The sequence below is a fragment of the Leopardus geoffroyi genome, chromosome B4 (assembly GCF_018350155.1).
Source record: "Leopardus geoffroyi isolate Oge1 chromosome B4, O.geoffroyi_Oge1_pat1.0, whole genome shotgun sequence".
Taxonomy (NCBI): domain Eukaryota; kingdom Metazoa; phylum Chordata; class Mammalia; order Carnivora; family Felidae; genus Leopardus; species Leopardus geoffroyi.
The window spans coordinates 38,773,779-38,793,613 of NC_059341.1; the positions used below are offsets into that span (position 1 = coordinate 38,773,779).

Sequence of the window (19,835 nt, forward strand, 5' to 3'; positions counted from 1 at the left end):
CCCTGTTCTCTTTACCTTCAACGTAATGTGCATAATACAACTGCAACCCACCACTTCCAAGGTACTTAGTCCAGTCACCATGTAATGGCCTCCTAACTCCCTACTTGTGCCTGGTTGCCTACATGCTATTCTCAACAGAGCTCTCAGAGCAATCCCGTGTAGCCTGAGTTTGTCACTTCCCTGCCTCCCACGATGACCTGAACAAAGATCAAAGTGTCTACAGTGGTCTGCGAGTCCCTCCATGGTCTGAAGCCCTGTTGTCTGTTGTGCCCCGTTTCTAAATTCTCTCCCCCTTGCCTTCTCCACTCTACCTATGTTGGCCTCTGCTCTATCTCAAACATGCTGGGTGTGGCCCCACCTCTGGATCTGCCCTTGCTCTTTCCTTTACCCCAATACTCTTCTCCAAATATCTATATGATTTGCTTCCTTACTTCTTCAGGTTTGTATTCCAATTTCATCTCCTGCTGAAGATGTCCCACTTACTCTATTTAAATAGCCCTCTTCCAGTCTCAAAGCTCCCTAACTCCCTTACCCTGCTTGGATTTTTCCACAGCCTTATCACCAACTGTCATTATGTATATTTACTTGTTTTTCTTTTTCTTTTAATAGCCTACCTTTCCCTTTTAAAATGTAAGCTCCGTGATGGCAGGGATTTTTGTCTGTCTTGTTAACTTCTAAACCCTCATTGACTAAAATGTGGACACATAGTAAATATGTGTCAAGTACCTGAATGAGTGAATGGATTTCTCCCTTGAAGATGATTTTCAGGGGTGCCTCGGTGGCTAGTCAATTGAATGTCTGACTCTTGATTTCAGCTCAGGTCATGATCCCAGGGTCATGGGATCAAGTCCTGTGCTGGGCATGGAGTCTGCTTAAGTTTCTCTCTCCCCCCACCCCCACCCCCGCCGCTCCTTCTCCTCTCCCATGCTTGCTGTCTCTCTCCCTCTAAAATAATTTTTTTAAAGATGATTTTCAGATTTCCTCCTATATTCTCCATTTTAGCTACCAGCCCTAGTTTAGAACTTATTTTCTCAAGTCTGTGTTACTATAATATCCTATGCCCTGGTGTCCTTTAGTAACAGAACCAAGACTATTAAACAGGTTTCCTGATTCTCAGCCTAGGCTACCTCCACTGTCTGGTCATTCCAGCCTCTAAATATTTTTAATGTTCTGTTAGTAGTGCCCATCTATGATGGCATGCTTAGCCAGAAACTCATGGAGAACATAAGCTTTGATTATGCTTGAGAACCCTGTTTAAGCAGTCATAGGAACAAACTTTTGCCCCCATTCTTAGAGGTTCTAACGTTTTAAATTACATTCTTGTCAGACTTTGTGGTTAAAAAACCACAGCACAGAAAGTGAGTACATTATTGGGAATGGAGGAGCTTGGACAAACTGAGTAACATAAGTACATTCTTTTTGGAACCACTGGAGTTTCTGGGAGCCCCTCTTCCAGGAGAATAACAAGGCTGAATTGAGTGTAAGAGACATATCTGTGATTTTCATAACCTTTGCTCCCTCCTTTTCCATGTGGCAGAAGGCTTTCTCTCTGAAACCAGGAAAAACAATGGAGCCACAGCATGGCCCTGGGCTTTGCAAACCCAAATACCTAGCAGGACCAAGTAGAGAATGTAAATGAGGAAAGAAGTACAGATCATGAAGACCTGGGGAGGGCATGATCTCCCTAAAGGGATCACCTCTCTTCAACTTGGCCAGTGGTTGGCGGGGGAAAAATGTGGGTCCACAAATTTTCAAAAGAAGCTGGAAATCTGGAATTTGATGATGGAAAATCTCCTAAATTGTAAACGTTGAAAATACATTCAATTTTTTTTAAATGCCATATGGTTCACAAAACACATCTCTGGGCTAAATTGGTCCTGTGAGCTGCTTTCCCTACAACCTATCATGCAGGAAAAAGAGAATAAGCAGTAGGGTCATACAGATTGAGTTAGACTCTTGGCTCGATCTATTAGATCACAGACAATGTTATTTCAAGTTACTTAAACCAAGCTTCATGTTTTCCATCTCCAACTTCAGGACAGTGCTTACAGGAGTGATATACAAATTAAATGAAATAGTGTTGTTGGCACTCAATGTTAATTTCCCTTCTTTCTTATTCTCTGCCCTCTCCCCTCTTTCGCATTGCACAATAAACTGGAAAGAACAGCTCCTCCACATTCTTATTTGAAGCAAGTTAAGCAACATTTTTTATCATTTGTCATACATTTTTCTAGGCAAATTGAACATGATGAGCCTAAAAGTCCACCAGTTGTTTACCAGACCTCATTTGCATCTGTGATAGGAAGCAAACCTGAAGAGGAACTTTTTGGTTGTTACTCTGTTTCGTTTTATTTTATTGTGTTTTATTTTTAAAGGACAGGAGGACAGAGGATGTATTAAAGAAACATTTTCCACCAAATTAAATCAAATTCAGAAAACACGATGTCCAGCCGCAAAGGGGACCCCCGCACAGCCAGAAGAGAAAACTCCACAGCACTCCTTAGGTTTTCAAAGAGCCTTTACAAAAGTGGGAGGGAGGGGCACAGAATCAGAGCAGAAAAGCAGAGTGTCACTTGGTTGTAGCCACCACGTTAGCAAGTCAGGGGCTCAGAAGGAGCTGAGACTTGCAAAAAGTGCTCAGGAACAGCAGAAAGGGCTTTATGCAAATATGTTCTGTTCAGGAAGACTAGGAAAGGACAGGTCCAGTGCTTAGGGCAGAGGATGTAATGCTAGCAGGTGAGAGATACGAAGCAGAGTTACTCAACTCCTACTTAGCTTCCATCCTCTCTATCTCCAAGAAGGATCTTTAAGCTGGAAAGAGTATAAACATGGTGAAGAGGAAATTGCAGCCCTAGGTGCGAAGCTCCTTAGAAAATAAATACCTGGCCTCTCTAAATAAGCTCAGGTCTCCAGGCCCTGACAAATTACATGCCTGGGGACTGAAACAGCTTGTAGATTTAATCACAGAACCATTGTCAGTAATCTTTCAGGAATCTCTGGAGGGATGCCAAAGAAATAGTGATGGGCAACTGTCCTAGTTGTCAAAAGGGAGACTACGTAGGTTCGGGAAAGTTTGCACTGTTCAGTTTAATTTTGATCCCAGCAAACCCTAACCTGGGTTATTAAAGAGTGAGATTATAATCACATCAAAAAGGAAGTGGTATTCTCAAGAAGCCAGTACAAATTCATGCAGAATAAACCACATCATACTGACATCATTTCATATTTTTTACATTTTTTTTGAAAGGTTACCAAAACTCACCAGATTGTTCCAGAGGGAGCGAATCTTTCAGCAGGGCTTTTGACAAAGTTTCTCATGGTAAGATGAATAGATAAGGACCAGATGCTTTCCAGTTGAGTGAAGGTACAAACAGGCAAACCACGGCATCCAGAAAGCATTGCACGATTGAGCGAAGTCACCCAAGGAGAGGTAGATACAACAAGATGCCTCTGGTCCCTGTTTGGGACCGGTTCCGTTGAAAATCTTTCAGTGATATGCACTATATGCCAACATGTAAATATGGGCTGACACAAAATGAAATATAAATAATATGCTGCATGACAGAAACAGGATATGGTCTGCCTGAAAAAGGAGCCAAAACAAACACAGTGGAATTTAATGGGGGGGGGGAGGGGAATGAAAGTTTTTCATTTTGATTTAAAGAAAACAACAACTCAGTTATTAAAACTGTTGACAATAGTTAATGTAAAGAAGTCTTGAGGACTTGAGCTCAAAAAGCTCAACATAAGCCAAAAGTTCTGACATGGCTACGAAAGACTAATGTTCATCAGGCAACAGAGAGGGAAGCATAGGGCACCCCCCTGCCCCCCCCCCCCAGTCATGAGCATGCCATTGGGCCACTTCCCTCAGGGTCTCAGGGTTTGCCCTAGGCACTGGGTTTCTCCTTCATATTAAGCTTTGTGGGTCTTTGTCATTTTTTTTTTAGTTATAAAATCAAAATATAATCATTAGAAACTTAGAAATGTAGAGAGGTAAAAAAAGAACATGAAAGCAATCTAGTTCTCTCATCAGTTGAGGATCACTACTGATTTCATTTTGGTATGCATCCTTCAGATCTGTTTTAATGTAAGAAGGAGGCAAAGGGGAGAAAGTTTTAAAAAGGGGGAAACGTACGGGCACCAGGGTGACTCAGGCGGTTAAGTGTCCTACTGTTTATTTCGGCTCAAGTCATGATCTCATGGTTTGTGAGTTCGAGCCCCATGTCAGCCTCTGAGCTGACAGCATGGAGCCTGCTTGGGATTCTCTCTTTCCCTCTGCCCCTTCCCCCAGGATTGCATTCTCCCTCCCCCCACCCCGGCCCCCACCTCTCTCTCTCTCTCCCAAAATAAATAAAACTGTGGCTTATGTAGTTTTATATGGTTTTAAAAAATAACATCTATCCTGAATTATCTCCCCAACTCATTATATATCCTTTAAAAACACAGCTTTTGTAGTTACACATTCTATTATCATATGGATATGCCTTAATCTGTTTACATTAACTCATTTAGGTTGTTTACATTGTTTACATTGACTCATTTAAGCTGTTTCTTTTTAGAGGTGTGGCAGGGAGGTGACACCAGATTTTAAAGGGGATACCGACAAAGCAGTGAGCAACTCAGGGTGGGCAGCAAATTAAGAGAAGGTTCTTGGAAACCTTGTCATGAGAGGGGCAGTTAGAAAATGAGAATGTTTGTCCCAGGGAAGGGCAGACTGAGAGAACCCTGAAAGTTGTCTTCAAATCCTTGAAGAGCTGTCACTGGGGAGAGGGAGAGAATTAGTGCTGTGTTGCTCTAGAGGTTAAATGAAGAGAGTGGAAAGAGGTTGGGGGGAGTCTGATCACAGCTCTGTCTATCACGATTCCTGCTGCCTACCAATGGCCACCATGGGAAATGCTCCAGCTGAGGCAGGATGGCCACCCGGGGCAGGAATTTGTGGACCGGATTCCTCCATGGCGTGGGAGGCAGAAATAATAACCTCAAAGATTTCTTCCAACTGGAAGGTTTGGTGTTGCTTTCTAAGTAACAAAACTGCCCTTCGGTGACCTTGCTTGCATGAAGAATTTATGGCAGGTAAGGAGGACAGAAGTCAATGTCATTAATTTTACTGCCAGGGTGAGCACTGTAGCTCGGAGATACAATATACATCTTTGTGCTCTGTATTGGTTCTCATCTAGATAGCAGTTTACAGTCAACAATGCGTTTTTCATATACACCTTGTAATTTCATTCTTGTAACAGCTTTGCGAAGTAGGTGTTATCATTCTCCCACATTTAAAAACGAGAAAATTGAGGCCTGAAGTGCTCAAGTGACACAGCCCAATCCTCCAGCTCCTGTTCCCTGGCACTTTCCACGATAAGATGTCACTCCTCTGGGGTGAGTCCCTGAGCGGTCTTTTATGGGCTCCCATAGGAGGGTCTTTTGTCCTTCACACCGTGTGTATTTCATAGCTAGGCTGCTAGATTTTAAAAACCCATTCGGGTAAGATTATATGTTATTTTTCTTTTTCCTTGCCATCCTCCTGTTACTCAACGATGTCTCTAGAATGCAGATCCGACCATGTCAGCCCCCTGTTTAGATTTCTTTAGTTTCCCGTTGTCTCCCACAGTGACTCCTAACCCAGTTGGGAGGGGACATTTTGGAATCTTAGCAGGAAATGAAGCATGGTTCAAAGCATCAGACATTATTTGAAAAGAAAAATTAAAGCTCTTGGCTCATAAATACATTTCCTGCTTGGTAGTGATATATAGGCAATACTATAACCCTCAATCCTTTTGGGAGAGCATATTATTTTGAGAGTGCAGATGAGTGCATGGGATTTTAATTTTTATCAAAGGGAGCAATAAGGTTTTACTGCTGCTGTTTGAGAAACACTGATGAAATAATGCCACCTCTTTCACGTATCAGATTTTTAACTACAGTCAGGCTTATGTCTGGGCTCTTTATCTTCTATTGGTCTAGGTTTCTATGTCAAAGCAATTCCATCTTTTTTTTTAATTAATGTTTTAAAGTTTATTTATTTTTGAGACAGTCAGAGAGAGTATGAGTGGGAGAGGGATAGAGAGAGAAAGGAAAGAGAGAGAGAGAATCCCAAGCAGGCTCCATGCTCCTCATTGAGCCTGAAGCAGGGCTCGATCCCACAACTGTGAGACCATGACCCAAGCTGAAATCAAGAGTCGGACGCTTAACCCACTGAGACACCCAGGAACCCCAAAGCAATTCCAGCTTAATTATTGTGACTTGATAGGATGTTTTGACAGGACAAGCGCCTCTAATGTTTTTCCCTCCAAAATTGTCTTAGCTATTCTTGGCCCTTTGTTCTTCCATATTAATTTTAGTATGAGTTTTTCAAGGTCCTTGAAAAAAAAACCCTCATTTTAATTTTGGTTGTCACTGCACTGAAATCATGGATTTAAATTGGGGGGAAAAGCTGACAAGCTAATGATATTGAGTCCTTCCATCCATTTATTCAGGTGTGGCAGGGTATGCTGGTCACCTACTCGTCAGCGACATGCGCTACCCCATGCCTTTCTTGTTGGTAGAACAACAAGCCCCATGATAGAGGCTGCAGACAGGAGATGCTCTCCCAGCTCCCTTACTGGCAGGCATGACCTCAGGATGTCCTCCTGGGCAGTGGGGCAAAAGGTGAAGATTTATGAGAAAGGTTTGATAATAATGGATGTGTGAAGAGATACTTCTTCAGAACAGGGCTATGTGAGGAAGACTTTGCACACAGACTAGAGTTGGGACATCTAACCTGCAACCCTGAGAAGACAAATCTGAGGATAAAAGCCTTTCTGGAGAGGACACAGCATAAAGATGGAAAGAGCTTGAGTGTTTGATGACATCTTTGAGTGGCAGAATTAAACAACCCTGGACCTGCTTATGCTGGACTTCTTATGCAAAATAATAAACATTCTCTGATTTAAGACATTTTTGGTTGGGTATCTGTTACTAGCATGTGAAAGCATCCTGATGAATGTAACAGGCATTTTTTTTTTTTTTTCCATTTCCTTCAGTATTATTTCCTAATTTTTGCCACAGACACTTCTTACATTTTTGTGAATAAAACATTTTAAAAATTATATTTCTTATTATCTGCTACTGATGATGAGGTAGGCTACTGATTTGTTTGTTGGTCTTATATCCAGCCTTCGTGATCACTTTTATAAATTCCCAAAAGTTTGTCTAGAAAATCTCATACTATCATATCATCTGCAAGTAGGGACAGTTTTCCTTTTGCTTTTAAATTCTTGTGTCTATTACTTATTTTCTTTATCTTATTGTATTACTTAGGCTTTCAGTAAAGTATTCAGAAGGAGCAGTTACAGTATGCAGTCCTGGATCCTCTTGACTCTGATAGGAATCCTTATGAAGTTTTATATCTTAGGTCTCAGTGTGGTATGACTCCAGGGGACTCCATCACATTACTCTGCCATTATGTGTGATTTTGTGATACATTTTTATAAATATTCCTCATTTGGTTAAGTTATTCCTTTTTGTATCAGTTTGCATTAAGCTTGGCTGCAAGTAACACAAGTCTAAATAGCAGTGGATTAAACAAGATAGAGATGTATTTCTCACATTCAAGATGTCCAGAGGTAGTCCATTCCAATGGCACACAGCGAGCGCATCGCAGTCTGAGAGATTCTGGTTTCTACTTTCACATTCCACCATCTTCATGGGAAAGGTGGAAGAGCTTTTCCCAATAGGTGAAGAAAAAGCATTTAATAGAATTTATCACAGACATGGGGCGCCTGTGTAGCTCAGTGAATTAAGCGTCTGACTTCAGCCAGGTCATGATCTCATGGTTTGTGAGTTCGAGCCCCGTGTCAGGCTCTGTGCTGACAGCTCAGAGCCTGGATCCTGCTTTGGATTCTGTGTCTTGCCCTCTCTCTGCTCTTCCCCTGCTCATGCTCTGTCTCTCTCTCCTTCAAAATTAAACAAACATTAAAAAAATAAAAAAAAAAAAGAATTTGTCACAGACTTGTGATTTTTTTTTAAACCTTAACAAACTAGGACTAGAACATATGGCCAAGGTTGTTGACTTCATCCAGTATTTATTCTCCCCTTCTCCCATTGTAAAAATAAACTTCAACCTTTTCATCTGAATTTTCAAGTTTATTTGCATACATTTATCTATTTTCTCCCCATGGTTTGTTTACTCCGTATCTTTTTTTTTTTTTTTAAGTTTATTTATTTTTGGGACAGAGAGAGACAGAGCATGAACGGGGGAGGGGCAGAGAGAGAGGGAGACACAGAATCGGAAACAGGCTCCAGGCTCTGAGCCATCAGCCCAGAGCCCGACGCGGGGCTCGAACTCACGGACCGCGAGATCGTGACCTGGCTGAAGTCGGACGCTTAACTGACTGCGCCACCCAGGCGCCCCATGTTTACTCCATATCTTAATGTGGTATGCGTATGTTCTTTTTTTGTTCTTTTCTGTTGTGCTTCTCAATATTGTTTATTTATGCCTTTTTTTCTTGGGTAGGCTTGCTAACTATTTTTCTTTTATTCAAAAAATCCAATCTTACTCATTGATCTTTTGATACAGTTTGTTTTCTAATTTATTGATCTCTCTTTTAGTTTTATTATCTCCTTCCTTCTGGTGTTTCTAGGCTTTTTCTGAGTTGAATTGATTGTACATTCATGTAATTTTCATCTTTCTTTTTATAAATTAATTGCAGGTTCTAATCGTACCTTTTTTTTTTTACATAGCCCTGATGAAAAGTTCAGAATCAGAATAAAGAATATCACACAAAGCAATTCATGAAAATTAAATACAAATCCCTTAATGATTATGAAAAAAAAGGATATAGGCAATAGATTTGAAGGGACTGAATATGTCATTATGTAGCTCTATGTACAAAATTATACCTTTTAATTTCACTCTAGCTGCATCTTACGTTTATATGTGACCCTTTCATTTTGATTTAGTTTAAAATATTTTGGACTTTCCACTGTGATTTCCTCTTGAACCCAAAAACTATTTAGGAGAGCATTTTTAAGCTCCCAAACATGTTTGTTCCTTTGTTTGTTTTTAACTTAAAAAAAAAAACCCTGGGGGGATTTCTAGGGGGGCTCAGTCAGTTAAGCATCTGACTCTTGATCTCAGCTCAGGTCATGATCTCAGGGTTTGTGCGTTGAAGCTCCTCATTGGGCTCTGCTGATGGTGCAGAGCCTGTTTGGGGTTCTGTCTCTCCTTCTCTCTGCTCCTCCCCTGCTTGTGTTTCTCTCTCTCTCTCTCTTTCTCTCAAAATAAATAAACTCAAGAAAATCAAAAAAACAAAAAACAAAAACAAACAAAACACCTTGGCACCTGGGTGGCTCAGTCAGTTAAGTGGCCAGCTTCAGCTCAAGTCATAATCTTCCGTTTCGTGGATTTGACCCCTGTGTCGGACTCTGTGCTGACAGCTCAGAGCCTGGAGCCCGCTTTGGATTCTAGGTCTCCCTCTCTGCCCCCCGCCCCCTGCTCTCATGCTCTGTCTCTCTCTCTCAAAAATAAATAAACATTAAAAAAAAAAAAAAAAAAAAAAAACCTCCCCTCTGGCTTACAGGTGTCTAACTTAATCACACAGTGATCAGAAAATATGTATAATTCATTTGTAAGTAGTGTGACTTATTATTATCCTTCTTTTGTCTTTTTTAAATTTGCTTTTTCTTTTTCTATGTGCTTTTAGATTGATAGTTTTTACCACTACTTTTTCTTCTGCTTATGGTATGCATTTCTATCCTTTAAAATATTATATTTATCCTTAAACAGTCAACAATAATATACTTTTTTAAAAAAATAACAAATCTCAAGGGCGCCTGGGTGACTCAGTCAGTTGAGCGTCCAACTTTGGCTCAGGTCATGATCTCACGGTTTGTGAGTTCAAACCCTGTGTCGGGCTCTGTGCTGACAGCTCAGAGCCTGGAGCCTGCTTCAGATTCTGTGTCTCCCTCTATCTCTCTGCCCCTCGCCTGCTTGTGCTCTAGATCGCTCTCTCTCTCAAAAATAAATAAACATTAAAAAAAAAATTTATTTAACAAATCTAAACTTTTTCAATATTTTTAAACTTTTTTCAATATTTTTATTCTCGTTCTGATAATAAACAAAATTCATCTTCTTCTTCCTCTTCCATTTTATTATTCTCTTGAACTCTACTTTAACTGCTTTATAAATAAAAAGTATTACTTTTATTGTCAGTAATTCACTATATTTAGTAACATATTTAATTAATTTCTGTATACTTGATTATTTTTCCATTTTCTTGTCAAAATATAACTTATAATAAGTTCTGCTAGTGAGGATTAGTTGGTGGCAAGATTTTAGCCTTTTCATTTCTGAAATGTTTCTATTTTATACTGTGTTTTTACAATTTTATACTGCATTTTGACTCAGAGTTAGCTGAATGTAAATTTCCCTTAGCACTTTGAAGATATGATTCCTATATTTCTTGGCTTCTATTGCTACGGGTGGAAAGTTGAAGGCACAACTTCAGTCTAATTGTTAATCTTTCACAAGTAATCTATTTTTTCTTCTCTGGTAACTTTAAAGATTTTTCTTTTATTGAATTCGTTACACAGTTTCACTGTGATATAGATGTATCTTTATCCTGCTAGATACCCAAAGTGCACTTTTGATTTGAATTATCATGCTTTCCTTTAATTCTGGAAAATTCTGAGCTACTCTCTTTCAAAAAATGGCTTCTCCATCACTCCTTCAAGTTTTCCTTTTGCTGGTACTCAAATTAGAGATGTGTGTTGCAACCTTTCATTTAATCTTCCATTCCTTTAACTATTCTCTTTAAAATTTTGTATTTCTTTGTTTTATTGTACTAAATCTGGGTGAATTTGTCAGCACTATCTTCTCATTTACTAATGATCTCTTAAACTGTGCCCAAAGGATTTATCCTGCCTATTCAGTTTCTTATTCCATTCAATAATATATTTTTAGGTTCCAAGATTTTCAGCAGATCATTTTTGCATACCTACATGTGGTGATTTGCGAAATGGCCTCAAATTCATCCCATTCCTACACGCATGTCCCTTTGCAATGTGACTTTGAGGTTCTCCTCATGAAAAAGTGGATTCTCTTTCTCCATCCTTGAATCTGGGTTTAGCTCCATGACTCTCTTTGACCAGGGGACATTGGCAAATATAATTCAAACAAGGGCTTGAGAAGAGCTTGTACACTGGAGCTTGTCCTTTTTTCTGGCTGCAGGAAAATGCTATCGCCGTGGGCAGAAGCCAGGACTGGCTTCCTAAAATATGAGAAAGCACAATAAGAGGCAACCTAGCTGTCCCAGTGATTCCAGCTGAGGCCCCAAGTGTGCAAATAAGGCCATCCTGGACCATGCAGCTCCAGCTAAGCCAGTTCAGATCAGAACTGCCTACTCAACACAAAACCGTAAGGTACAACACAGGTTTGATTTTTGAGCCACTGAGTTTTGGGGCGGTTTGTGACGTAACCAAAGGTTATTGATACTAAATCTATCTAGTTCAATTTCTCCCTGTTATCTGTCACAACTTTTGCTCGTTGTAAATGTATCTAATTTCTTTTTAATATCTTTAATCATCTTACGTGAGTTCTTGTCAAATTGCTTCATAAATTGTTTTTTCACTGGAGTTACGGATTGATTTTGTTGATTGTCTCATTTCTACATACATTCTGGAAAGTTTGCAGACTCATTTTGCATGAGAGGATTTCTGTTTTGTTTGTTTTGATCTCTCTTGCACCCAGTTGAGAAGTTTTGTGGATGCTTTCACCCAGGACCCTGCACTCTCGGTCCTTCACCAGTTTACAGTGATGTCAAGGGGCTCATGCCCCACAGTGACAATGAGAGTATTACAGAGTCCGTCGCAGAGCCTGGATCAGTTACTAGTTAGGAGATTGGGTCTTAGATCTTCCTTCTCTGGCCCCAGATCTTCTGAGAGAGTCAGACCCTGTCTCCAGGAAGTTAGCCTGCTACTATCATCTTGTGCATAGAGGCTCAGTCCTGGTTGCCCCCAAAGGAGTTAGGCTTCTTCCTGCTGCTGTCTGATTTGGACTTGGAGCCCCACAAGCCCATGGCTCCATCCACTCTCACTGTTCTGCAGTGATCCAGAAAGATATTGTTTTCTCGTATTTGAGTTTGGCTACATCTTATTATGTTTGCTTCTCTTTTTACACCTGTCGTTTATTGCTTTATGCTTAGAGAGCAGGGAAATATAAAATTAAGGAAAGCCAAATTAACAGGATATCCATTTCAGACAAGTTTCTCCCTAAAAATTGAAACATAAACTCCTTAGGCTGCCTTTCAACATCTTTTGCAATTCAGGTCCACCCCACTTCCACTGCCAGGCGTCCCACACTCCATTGACATGGGGTTTCCTGCTGTTCCCTGAACATTCATGCTCCTGTGCCCTTACACCTCTGTTCCTTCTGTCAGCATGGCCCTCCTGCCACACCTTTAACTTTAAGACCTTGATCAAAACTCATTTCAACTGGGAAGCTGGCTCCAGATCCTACAGGCTAAGCTATTTCTATTTCTTCTGTGCACAATGCACTCAATACATATAAACTGAATGAATGAATGGATGAATCATATGATAAGCAAGACTGAGTGAACACACAAGACGTGTGACTTACTGCCATATTGCTACCTCTGTGGTCAATTGTTGTTTATCTAAGTGTCTGAGCGACTGTGTAAGTAGGGGGAAAGCAGTGGACACAGTTTTTCCATGAAGGTTGTCTTGTATCATGGCCATTAAGTTAATTCTGCATGAAGCCAGTTAACATAGTCTAATATACTTTTGTAAAAGTGTGGCCTTTACAACTATTAAGGCAAGACGATTAGGGACAAACCGTCTCATTTCCTTCCTCAATTTCACAGCATTCTTTTAAAAAGAGAAGAGATGTTAGCATGAGCGCTGGGTTGGTTTTTTTTTTTTTTTTTTTTCCATTTCAGGAATGTTAAAAATATGATGGAAAAAAGCTTAATTACTTCAAGGTCTAGTATGTTTAAATGCTTTAACATCTATAAAAGCCCAATTGTATCTTTCTGTTCATTATGATTCTATCTCAGGAGAAGGGTTACATTTTTTTGGTCCCTTTTTGACAAGGAGAAGATAATTTATCAAGGAAAATGGCACCAAATGGCATGTTTTTTGAGCAAAAATATTTACTTAATTGTCCAACTTTTCTGGACTCCTTCAGGATACTATTTCTTCCTCAGGAACAGAATGAAGGCTCTGTGACACGGAAAAAACAAAAAACAGTTTCAGTCTGGGTGCGGGATACTTGTGCTTTCTTTTCCTCCAGCTCAGTTGCACGGCTATGGCAAAAACAGAAATTCAACTGAGTAGCATTTTTGTTCTAAAAGCATCTAAAATTCATCTTGAATCCGTATCTCTTCTGGGGAGAGAAACTAAATCCATTCTAACAAGTAATTAAGGGGGCGCCTGGGTGGCGCAGTCGGTTAGGCGTCCGACTTCAGCCAGGTCACAATCTCGCGGTCCGTGAGTTCGAGCCCCGCGTCAGGCTCTGGGCTGATTGCTCAGAGCCTGTTGCCTGTTTCCGATTCTGTGTCTCCCTCTCTCTCTGCCCCTCCCCCGTTCATGCTCTGTCTCTCTCTCTGTCCCAAAAATAAATAAACGTTGAAAAAAAAAATTAAAAAAAAAAAAAAAACAACAAGTAATTAAGGAAACAAACAAAAACTCCCCTAAAACCACAGTCTCCTCTGGCGCCTGTCACGCCTGCTTCCTGCCTGCACCTCCGCCCCTGGAGCTTCTTTGGGAGCCATCTCCTTCTGCACGCGCCATCTCTCACCTGGCCCACTGTCACGGAGGGCTCACTCTGGGACATGGGGCTGAGTCACACCAAAGCTGCATGCGGGAACTGTGGGTAACAGAGCTGAGAACGAGAAGTGATCGTCCCATGTCACGTTACAACTTTATTCCTGATTCCACTAGTCGTCCCAGCTTCCTGAAAACTCCAGATGAAATTTATTCGAGATTTCATATCCCTGGTAATTCACGGGGGGAAAAAAGCCTAAAATTTTTCTCCAAATCTCTATTTCCCAGCACATTCTTAATTCAGGCTCAAGGCTTTATTCATTCAATTTCACTTAACAAAAAGGCATTAACTACTTCCTCTGCTCTGTGCTGTATTTCCTATAGATATTGACTTTGAATCCATGGTAAGCCCTCAAAAAGGATTTAGAGTTTGGACAATTCAGAATTTTTTTAAAACATTTTATTTTTAAGTAGTCTCTACACCCAACACCGAGCTCAAACCCACCATCCCGAGATCAAGAGTCATGTTCCACTGACTGAGCCAGCCAGGTGCCCCTAAACAATTTAGAATTCTGAATCAATTTCACCATCTACAAAAAGGATCCAAAGTTAATAAATTGTCTTTTCTACTTGTACAACCAACGATCTCACTGTACTTGAACAATTATGGCATATGCCAGAGAAGGAGATAAGGGAGAGGGACGTGGGGAATTTTTTATTTGCAGAAAAAGTATCTAGGGGTATCTTTTGGCTCATTGTCTTAATTTTTCATGCTAAGTATCCATATGAATTTTTTTTTTTCCAACGTTTATTCATTCTTGGGACAGAGAGAGACAGAGCATGAACGGGGGAGGGGCAGAGAGAGAGGGAGACACAGAATTGGAAACAGGCTCCAGGCTCTGAGCCATCAGCCCAGAGCCCGACGCGGGGCTCGAACTCACGGACCACGAGATCGTGACCTGGCTGAAGTCGGACGCTTAACTGACTGCGCCACCCAGGCACCCCAGTATCCATATGAATTTTTGCAAAGGAGAACAAGATTCACGATAGAGGTAAGTCAAACCATTATACTTATCCAGGGATGCATGTCAATTATATCTCAATAGAACTGGAAAAAAATAAAAGAACAGAAATTAGAGAAAGAAGTACTGCTGAAGGAAAGGGTATCAGCCACAGTTCTTAGACATGTAATTGTGGTACATTTAGTTTCATCTCACTTCAAGTCCTGCATATGAGCACCTGCTAGGTGCTAGGCACTGCGTTAATGTCGAGAGTAAGTTCTATTTCTGCCCAATAGAGATATAATGCAAGCTATACGTGTAATTTTAAAGTTGCTATAAGCCACGTTAAAACCCATTACAAGGACATAGGTGAATGTGATCTGGTCTGACCGACCTTCAGTCTCACCCTACCATTCCCACCCTCTGCCCCAGAACTTCAGCCTCCCAGGGCCACTAAGTTCCTCCTACAAGCCCGTCTGTTCCTCCTTGGGCCTTGCACTAGTTCCTGCCTCTGCCTGGTGGCTCCTCCCATGTTGTTGCCCCGAATTCTTGTCATCTGGGAGAGTAATGCAGTGATGGCTGATAGGAGCCTGGTGTCGATGCAGCCCTGGTCACGATGCTGGGGCGCTTGCACTTGATGAAGGAGGGAACACTACTTTCATCCAGTCATTAAGAATGGAATCCAAATGGTGGAACTTTGGACTCCATGACAACAGGCTTTCATCTGGGAATGTGTAGACTGTTTTCACTGAGGAACTTGAAGCTAACAGGGTGGGTGACACCATAAACCCATTCTACCCTCTATCCGCTAAGCCATGTACCCTGGCACAGAGCTGCCATCTTCTCGAAGGAAAGAATGGTTTTTCTAACTTCTACAAAGCCACTGTATTGGCCAGGGGCAGCTCTGTGCTGCAGGTGGAGGAGGAAAGAGCCGTCACCAGCCCCTCTTAAAATGTATCTTGCAAGTGGCTCCCTATGTTGTTCTATGTAGTCTGGGATACACATATTTGTGTATTTGTGATAATTCTTACATCTCAGCTATAAGATTCTCACGAGGAGAGACAGAAAAAGAACAGAAATATCAATCATTTCACTAAATCTTATTTTGGGCCCAACATGAATCATCTGCCCTCAAGACTCTGGTTCCCTGGCATTCAGATGGAGTTTTCCATGACAGCAGGAGGCATGGGCTTCTGTCTCCTACTTTCTCAGAAATGAGCCTTAACTAAGAATTAGGGGAGAGCAGAGTCACATCCAGATGTAAGGGGCCTTCTGGAGAAAAGTCTGAGACCATGGGTATTGGAGATCACTATTGTGGTGGTGTAAAACCTCCTTTACAATATCACCCTCACTCCAGAAATCCACACCATTCGTTTAAAAAAAAAAATCCTGCTCACTGAATCTACATTAGAAAATTTCTAAAGAGATCCCTTAACCTTCTCCCTTCCTTTCTTCCTCCTTCCCATATGCCAATAATCAACCATTAATGAAATGTTCTTATGCCTACTATGTGCCAGTGGTGACAAAGGAAGACACAGCCAGTTTCTGGTCACATGGAGCTTAACACAAGTTTGTTTCCAAGTTGGTTTCTCCAAACAGAACATTTTAGGTCTGAGGTGGTCTCTGGGAATTTGATGATGTTCACATCTCCAGAACCCCTGGTTCCCCCTTGATGTTCTATGAGATTGAGATTGAGTTAGAAGTCACTAATTGTATGCTGAGGAGAAAAAAATTCCTCACCTGCACCCAAAGAAATGAAGCTGTGTCTTTCCTGTATACTCTTACCACTTGGCAAGTACATTCAGATTTTCCAAACACCAAATCAAAGACACTGACCTCCAGACAGGACCGCAGCTCCACGGTTATCAAACTTCCTCTTCTCCATGCCTCAGTTATTAAGCACACCATTTAGGTTTTCTTAAGTCACTCTCTTCAAAGATTGCATGCTATCTATTTAAATATATATGTTTCATGTTTGTTTACCATCATGTATGTGCTGAACATCTGTACTAATTTTGCAATGAGTTTCTGTAAACAACAAAAGTGATAAAACATTGTCCCTGCCATTTTTGAACTCATGGGCCAGTGGGGAAGACAGAAAGTAAAGCCATGGTAGGTCTTGTAGAAAGACAGCAAACCTAGCCACTAACTTTAACTGGTGAAGCTGGGAAGGCTTCATGGAGGAACTGATTTTTGAACTGAATCTTAGAGAATGAGAGTGAGTTATCCAGGTAGAGAAATAAAGGGAAGACAACTCTAGGGAGGGGGAACAGAGTGTGCAAAATGCCAAGGAAGGTGTATTCTATAGAGAGATGAACACCGTTCCCCCAGCAGAGCTCGTTTCTGTCTGAAAACCTGGGAATTAAAGGGACCAGCTATCTGTACCCCTCTGCCACACCCAACATTCAATCCTACGCACAGGTGTGGGATAGCCGCTATAGACACTCCACCCAGAAAGGGGGAAAACAGGAGACAAATAGGAGTGCAGGGTCTAAAGTAATTCTGTGGCAGGGCACATGTGGCCAGTCCTCTCATGAGAGATAAAGCCCTGGGAATTATTCTCTGTGGCTCTTGGCTCTGCCCCCTCTGTCACATTCTTCCTTTTCTGTAAAAGGTAGCCCATATTTGCTACTGAGTTTTCTCAGCCCTATAGAAGTTTGGAGATCCAAAGACTTTTTTTTTTTTTTTGTACTTTTCTTTCTCTCTTTTAGTCCAAACTGGTGATGTTTCTGTTTTTACAATTCTCTTTAAATCTTTGGGAGCCTCCTGTGAATCTTATTGTGGTTCATGCAATTAGGGGAAGGAAAAAGGCCACATTCACAAATCTTTTCATGATAAACCATTCTGTACCTCGGGCTTCTGCTGAGGCTGCCAAGGGTCCTTAAAAGTCCTGTGTTTTTGTTTGTTTTTGGTTTTGACCAAATAGTTTTCTTAGTTTAAATCTTTCCAAGGTCTTCACAAAGGACTTTATCACCACCATCTCAGTTTCATCTTTCCAACGTGTTATTCTGAGTATTCCCTGAATTGTATTTTTGTCTAGAAGCCATTCTTAGTTTAACGTTGCTTTTCAGCTCGAAGAGGCAGGGGATAGTCCAACAGTGCAGATTCGCCTCCTTTATATTTAACTTTATTTCCCTCCTTGAGCTTATCCCTTTCCTGTCAGATTTTAATACAAGCAGCAGGAAGAAGCCAGGGGAAACTTGAATGGTGTCCGGAAATCTCCTCGGCCAGGCCACCCAGTTCATGAGGTAGCTTTTCTATTTTCCACATCACTGCAGGCAAGAGTGTGGTTAACCTTTCTGCCACTGCAAAAGAGGGATCCTTTTCTCTCTAATTTCCGGTTACCTTTGCCTCATTTTTCCTTAATCTTTGATGCTTTCTGGAAGGATATCAGGCTTCTGCTAACAGTGTTTTGGAGATCTTCTGGATTTTTACCAGTACCCTCATCAAGGGCCTTCCAGCTTCTGTACTCCACTCTCCCAAAGCCACTCTCATAGTTTCTATCTTTTTTTTTTTTTTTTAATTACAGCAGTGTTCCACTTCTCTCTCACCTTCTGCACCCCTACTTTGAGCCCCCTTGCCCATTTACACCTCCAGCCACTGCCCATCAAGCCTGCTTCTGGTCCCCTTCCATGCAGGGGAGGCAGACAGTTTTCTTCCAGAATGCCTGCCCCTTGGGGCAGTCCTGGGAAAGAATTCTCACATATCGGCCCAGAGATCAGTTCCTCCGAGGAGCTTCTCTTGGGAAAGGTCTGGAAGATGAGGTGAGTAAAAGACTTTATTTGATGTCATCCTTCAAAAATCAACCAACCAAGCAACCAAACCCTTTCCAGGATACCAAATGTTTCATCTGGGGAAAAGTGTCATAATTATATGGGAAACATTTTAAATGTGCTATGGGCAAAACCCAGAAAGTGAATCTGTTTCTAACATTTTAGGAGAGAGAATGAAAAAAATGTCAGATTAAATGTACATCAGGCTAATATGGGTTAGGAATGCTTTACTTTTATTTTTGAAGAGCACTGGCCATGGAAGGAGTGCGTGGCCGAGTGGGAAAGGCTGCTGGCCGAGGCCTCCTGCGAACATGGCTTAATCTCTTAATTCCGCCAGCCCCAGTATTTCCATTTCTGAGGTGGAATTCTAATCACAGTTACCTCACAAGGTTGATGTCAGGAGTAGAAGACACATAATGTATGAGCAATACACATATGCATAAGCCAAGCAGAACATCTAGCAGATGTTTAGTAAACCACTCTGGACCCACCAGTGTGGAAAACCACAGAAACGACCCCTTGTCGTCTCTCTGAAGGCTGTGCTGGTCTTTCCTGAGGTGTTTAGAATCAGGAAGGTAGGCTCCCGCTCCCTGGGAGGTGGGGGGTACAGGAAGGGAAGCTTCCCTCGTGCCCTTTTAGGAATGAGGTTCTCTCCCACACTATAACAAAATCTCAAATTTAGGACCATGGAATGTGAAATCTCCAGGGACCACATTAAATCTGTTCCCAACAGACTATGTCAGGGAAGAAACAAGACCAGTTTAATTTAATTTAATTTCTGCCTCAAATGCACCCTTGACCTCATCTCTCTGGGTCTGTCTCCTCCCTGGGCCCCAATCTCCCTCGTCGTGCTTCCCAGGAGAATCCTTCCACACTTCCCTCCAGCAGCCCTGGGCAGTAGGATGTCACTGCGGAGCCCCCTGGGAAGAGCAGGGAAGTGGAAAAAGGAGAGAATATGGAGGTGAAAATGAGATCTGAAGGAGAAGGAATGTTGGGCAATGGAGAGGAAAGTTTGAAATCGCTGGGAACATGCCTGGGGGAGGAAAGTAAGGGGGGAGGCAGCAAAAGCAGAGACACGCAGAGGGTGTTAGACACACTTCGGGGTGAGGAGGGAGTTAATTACACTTGCTAGAATTCTGAGAGGTTTCCTCTCCTTGCCTTTCCCACACCTCCCTCTCTAGGTGATTCTACCTTTTTATTTTATTATTTTTTTTTTAATGTTTTAAATGTTTATTTACTTCCAAGAGAGAGAGAGAGCATGAGCAGGGGAGGGGCAGAGGGAGAGAGAGACACAGAATCAGTA

At 41.5% G+C, this 19,835-nt stretch overlaps 1 protein-coding gene across 1 annotated transcript in view; it reads right to left on the reverse strand.

The window, feature by feature from the left end:
* PARP11 (poly(ADP-ribose) polymerase family member 11) overlaps positions 1 to 3,426 on the reverse strand; it is a 66,060-nt gene extending 62,634 nt beyond the window's left edge. The window contains exon 1 of the mRNA XM_045467189.1: positions 3,263 to 3,426. The gene's annotated coding sequence lies outside the window, so the exon portion shown is untranslated. The remainder of the gene's footprint in view (positions 1 to 3,262) is intronic.
* Between the last annotated feature and the right edge of the window lie 16,409 nt (positions 3,427 to 19,835).